The following is a 6,195-nucleotide window of genomic DNA, read 5'->3' as shown; positions in this document are numbered from 1 at the left end:
TTGACAGAGAGGAGAAGGTAGAAATGACTCAGCCTGTAACTGAAAATATAGATGGAGGACAACAGAGCTGCTTCATGAAGAAGAACCTCAGCTTAGCCTGTTAGCCTTCGCGCTAGCCCTCACGCTATATAGCCTTATATGTACTGTATTAGCTCAGCGCTAGCGCGACAAACAAGCTAAACTGAGGTCCTCCATCCATATTTTCAGTTACAGCTGAGTCATTTTTGTGCTCCCCTCTCTGTCATGTGGATGGAGGACCTCAGTGATGAGAGGAGAATGTGTAGCGCTGAGCTAATACATATATGTATATGGTGATAGCATTGGGGCTAACGCTAAAGCTAACAGGCTAAGCTGAGGTTCTTCCATGAAGCAGCTCTGTTTACAGTTAAAGTATACAGTATGTTTATCATATAAAGTCTAATGTTACAACTAATCGGGGATCCCTCATCACCTTGTATTTAACCAAAGGAAAACCCATTGAGATCAAGCTCTCTTTTCTAAAGTTGACCTGTCCAAGAGGTCAGCAGCTCGCATTATAAAAGACCGATCAAAACTAAAAACATTGTTGGATAAAACTGATCAATTTACCCATAAATGCTTTTTTTTTATTTTTAAGTGAGTGGGGATAGCATAGTGACATAAAACACAAACAATGGTTTAAAAAACATAACAGTTATAAACACTAGCAATGGCTAAAATACAGGCAATGGGTAAAATAATGTGCAACATTCAAAAGTTTTACCAACACCATCTTTAAGGATATAACTAAAATAAATGAGGCCTGACAATTTCATATTTGTCTGTAGGGCCCATGTGTCAAATGCAAGGCCCACGGGCCAAATGCGGCCTATGAGTGACTTAAGTCCGGCCCACCAAATATATAATTTTTTTTGTTTTTTAAATATAAAATTTTTTTTTTCAATATTAAATTTTAAATTTATGTAACAAAATAAATTTAAATGGTGAAGGATAACAATACTTGTCCTGCCTTGTCATAAAATAAGCTGCTTTAAAGCCAGCACTGACTATAACTTAAATCTCCCTCAAGCATATTGACTGTATGGGAATTTCCTGTTGGAAAGTGAAAGAGTTCAGAATTCAAGACTTACCACAACTCAACAGTGAGTAAAACTCTCTTACTTTTACTTTTAATAGTTTTTATGTATTATTTATTTCATATTGAGTCAGTCAAACACATAGTAGTTTTCAGTGTTTATAAGAGGATGTGTTAAAACACTATTTCTATGCAGGAAATACCACGTAGAGCTCAGTTATTATTTGTTAGTAGTGGTAGGCAGCACTAATCTAAAACAATTCTATATACTATTATGTTTAAAGCATAGGTTTTAGAAAACATTTAGGTTTTATTTAATTTAACTCACACCTTGCATTAAATGTTTTCACATGTAAGCTCATTAAAACCTTGTGTACAAGAGCCAAGTCATGCAGTCAGGTGAAGTCGTTTTCTTTGTTGGCAAGATGTTATTTTCATGGGCATGACTTGGTTCTGAAGAAGGCAGAGCCATTTGTTCATATTCTGAAGCCAGGGGGACATTCTGAGTGAGTGGTCCGCAGTGTTGTGAAGGGGTAACTTTATATGTGTGCAAAGAAATAGTCTGAGAACTGCATCGGTTTCCTGTGTTTAACCTGGGCTCTCATTCAATGTTTTATCCAGTTTATACCCTTTGATATGTTTTTTTAGCTTTAATTGGTTATTTGGGACAGCTCCTTTCATAAAGATTTTAAATGTGTTACAATTATATGGTTTATCCATACAGCCAATTATCAGTCCATTACCTGGTTTTCAGTTCAGAGTTGTGATCTGTTGTCCAAGTCCAGCAGCTGCATGAGAGCCGGGGTTCACACTGGACAAGTTCACAACTCCCACACTTACACTCACACCTAGAGACAACTTAGAGTTGTCAGTTAACCTAACATGGATGTTTCTGGTTTGTGGGAGGAAACCAGTGTGCTCAGAGACAACCCACAAAGGCAGCATCTGTATATGTTAAACATTTATTAATAAATATTACATTAGGTTGTTTTCTACCCATAAATTTGAGGGGTTTAATTCTATTTTAATGTTTCTTTTAATCTGATGGATACAATATCTGCCCACTTTGTTTGTTTTTTGTTTGTTTATTTTTACTCCTCTGCAAAATTTCATGTTATTTTTTCAGCGGTTTGACGCAGACAGCTTCTGCAGTCTGATAAAAATTAGAATTTATTATTCACTCATTTGGGAAATGCTGTAAAAAATAAGGCAGAAATTAGTTTCTTAACATTTTAAAGGTTTATTTTCTGTTTTTGTCATTTGCTATTGAACCAAATGCAGTGTTTTCACTGATGCTGAATGTGATCAAAGATGAAAACTTTCTGACCACAGAATGCAGTGAAACAATAATTTGAAACAAAAAAGAACATTTTTAAAATGTTTTAGACCATAAGTTCAAAGGATAGGTAATGGGCAATTAATATCTAATTTCTCATAATTTTGATCAGACTGATGAGCAAACAGTAAGTCGAGGGAGAACAGTTTCACTTTGTAAATGTAATTTACATAGAATTCACTGGTTCTTTTTCTGTCAGGAATGTAGAAAAATCCAAATTTTTCATTCAAGATATTAAATCAACATGTCATATGAGGAACATGTGAAACACATACTTTGTGTAGGGCTGGAACAATACATCAATCCACATCGATATATCAATTAAATTTTTGATTACATCAGGGAAACATAAAAACATTGATCTACAGCGTCATCACATGTCCCATGTGCGTATATGTCAAGTTGTATGGATTTTTCATAATTTGTACGGATTTTTTGTCATTTTGCAGATATTATGCAGATTTTTTTCAAGTTTTACGTTAAAAAAAACAGTTTCAAATTTATTTAACATGCCTGCAGGACGTTAAAAAGATCAAATAACATCCAATAATCATCTTCCAACCCAGTCTGTCACTAGAAACTAGGGCTGCCACAAACGATTATTTTTATAATCGATTAATCACCGATTATTTATTTGATTAGTCGACTAATCAGATCATACGTTAATTGAATATAAAACATACAGCTTATCACGCCACAATGCAGCTGCTATTATATAACCATGGTTAGATTTTAGCTATATGCTAACTAAAAATAACTGCAGTGCAAGGTAAGTTCTGCTCTGCAGATACTGCACAGGTTTCTCTTTCATTTTCTTAAAATGATCCCACACTTTTGAGCTCCGTTGTCAGGTAGCCATGATACCAGAGCCTGTCTGTATAATGTCTTGTGACGTCCACGGCCTACCCCAGTTACCACTACTGTGCATGTGTGTCAAGGACAGAAAGGCAGATGTGGCAGTGGAAGGTGTCAAAGCAGTTTGGAGAGAAAAACAAAGAACAAAAAAAGAAGACAACGATTAATCGATTATTAAATTAGTCGTCGATTAATCGATTAATCATGGCAGCCCAACTAGAAACAAGTCCTTCCACCCTCCTTTCCATCTGCTACAGGTGCTGTTACCTCTGCACCCCCACCCCCGACCTGGCGCGGTGCAATTAATACAGATTTTTTGCAAAAATTGCGAATTTTTGAGGCTCATTATACAGGTAAACATCTGAAGGGGTGGACACGTATGGATGTGGATCGATATCATCTGTCCATCAAACAATCATTTGTGTTAGATGGACAGATGATATCGCATCATATTGATTATAGATTTGTGAATTAAACTGAATTGAAATTGTATCATGACAGACTTTCTGATTATGAGAAACGTATCTTCATCCAAACAAAAGGACATCGTATTGTGATGATGCTGGTGGTTTACATCACTATCCTTATAGGAGCAAATGTCACAAAAACTTCACATGTGAAAATATGCATTTAAACACATAGCCTAACACATGAAATACAAGTGTAATATGTATTTTAGAATCATTTCCCTAATATGAAAAAAATGTTAAAATGTGTTTTTCCATAAACGGTGTCCTTTCTTTAAAAAAATCCATCTGTGCTAATTAATCATTTAATTTCCTCAAAACTGTTAGAATATTTTGCTAACTCACTGCACTGAGACAGAAACCAACGTGCAAAACAAATCCTTAAAGCAAATAAAAAAAACTGGTACCTGCTTTTGAAAATACAAGACGTTTAGCACCAGCAGATTTCAGCTTGTTAACGCTCCATCCCCAGAGCACAATCTGCAAATGTGTGTTCTCTTCTTGAAAAAAAAAAAAAAAAAAAACACCTCCAGGACTTCAAAACTTCAGACTCTGAAACTTGACTTGCTTGTGAGAAGCTGTCACAGCATGGTCTGAAAACTTTAATTGGCCGAGTCAGTTTTCCTTTTCTTTTTTTTCCTGCTCCCTTAAGTTGTTCAAACCTCAGCTTGTTTTTAATGTTGCTCACCAGCTGACGGTGCTTCTGTCTGTTCATTGATCCCTGATCGTGAGCTGTTTCACCGCCTGCTAAACGAAACTTTTCCCACAAGCTCCTGAATTTAAAATGAGGGCGAGTGAGGGTTTTATTTTTTATTTTAAAGTCTCACGTAGAGCCACAAACCGACCACTAAACTGAATCCGAGAAGGAGAGACTTTCTTTCTCCGCTGAGCACACCGATGAGGTCAGTTCAGGTAAAAGCCATTTTCCTTTATTGATCCCCCTCCCCCATTAAATCTGGGCCAATCACAACAGAAGGGAAGCAGGTATACATGAGGAGGCAAATCAATGAATTTATAGAGGCTGGGATGGAGAAAGGGCTTGAAGATCAATGTGAGGGTGATGATCCTAATATTTTTAGTTAAGGCCTGTGTTGAAAACTACTTAGTGAGGCAGCCAGCAAAGATAAAAACATCCTCCGGAGTTGTCCTTTACAGACAGAGAGAGTGATGGTAAACTTAGCCGGCAATAAATGTAATTTCTAAATTTAAGAGCTCCATTAATTCTTGCCCAGCACCTCTGCCAGCAGTGGTTCTGATGAGGGTCGTGGAGAGAGCCAACATTCATAACGGCTGCCGTTTTGCAGCTGGACGTGGCTGGTGGCCACGGCGTCCCGTCTGACAGCGTCCTCTTGGAAATAACATATGACGCCATTAGGTGCCATTATAGGTCAAGCCCCGCGCAAACATGGGCTGGCTGATGAGGAGCCACAGTAAATCAGCCTAATCCAGATGAGAGATGAGAGCAGGTTATCCCCCAGTGGTGCACGTTAGCGGCCGAGCTCGAGTCCTGATGAAAAGCTGTGACAGAGCTCAGCTGTCACTCAGGAGGGCTGAGCTACAAGAATCATGACAGTACCCCTCCCCCCATCTAAGAGATGACTTCTGACCCCCCAACTTAAAAACAAAAGAGTTCTTATAAGCCCCCCAGAAGCTAACTCAGCCTGTGTGGACATGAAACAACGCCTGGAGAACTAATCCGGCTCTCCAACAAGTGTGCTCTCCTTTTTATGAGCCGAAAACTGCACCTCGGCTAAAACCAACAAAACACAAGAAAGTGCGGAGTGAAACAGGCTGAGCATCCAGGGCTTATTGAGCAGGATTATCCTCTCTAGCACAGATTTACATCATCATCCCTGATGCTGTTATCGTGCGTGTCCCTTCAAGCGGAGATTTGACTCGTCTCCCTCTCATCTCTTTCCAACCCTCAACCCCGCTGAGCCTGCCTGTCAATACAGAGGCGCTAAACGCTCCTCACACTGTCAGAGACGATCTGCACCGTGTCTCGCTCACTTTCACACACACTGTACAGCGCAGCCCGGACGGGCACAGAACTACTCCTCGACTCGGAGAGGGGAATCTGGAGACTCGACAAAAGCAGGGTGGTGGTGGTAGTGGTGGTGGTGGTGGTGGTGGGGTGAAAAACTCTGCAGAAGTTGAGGAGAGACCGAGGGATGAAGGGATGCAGACTGGAGCTTACCTGCCCATGATGCAGACGTGCGAGCAGGTCTGTGTGGCTCTTTGTTGCCGCTCCGCTCCGCTCACCTGCACTAAATCACTTCCATGACTCACAGGAGGCAGAGGAGGGGGTGAAGGGGTGAGGGAGATAACTGGCTCTCAGGAAAAGTGGAGTGAACACTCGTTGCAGCGGCGGCGGTTGTGGCGGCAGTAGCAGGCGGGGAGCTCGCTCTCGCTGCAGTGCTGCTATCTCTCCTCCTCTGCCTCCTCCTTTGCTTTGATCCCCCCACCTCCCCCACCACTATCCC

At 40.1% G+C, this 6,195-nt stretch overlaps 1 long non-coding RNA gene across 1 annotated transcript in view; it reads right to left on the bottom strand.

Annotated features, from left to right (window-relative positions):
* The window catches only part of LOC106529855 (uncharacterized), a 24,247-nt gene extending 18,099 nt beyond the window's left edge, over window positions 1-6,148 (bottom strand). The window contains exon 1 of the long non-coding RNA XR_001311689.1: window positions 5,910-6,148. This is a non-coding gene — a long non-coding RNA (uncharacterized LOC106529855). The remainder of the gene's footprint in view (window positions 1-5,909) is intronic.
* Between the last annotated feature and the right edge of the window lie 47 nt (window positions 6,149-6,195).

The sequence above is a fragment of the Austrofundulus limnaeus genome, unplaced genomic scaffold, assembly GCF_001266775.1.
Source record: "Austrofundulus limnaeus strain Quisiro unplaced genomic scaffold, Austrofundulus_limnaeus-1.0 Scaffold471, whole genome shotgun sequence".
NCBI classification, from domain to species: Eukaryota; Metazoa; Chordata; class Actinopteri; order Cyprinodontiformes; family Rivulidae; genus Austrofundulus; species Austrofundulus limnaeus.
The sequence above is the reverse complement of the archived record's forward strand: the minus strand, read 5'-3'. Positions and strand labels throughout refer to the sequence as shown.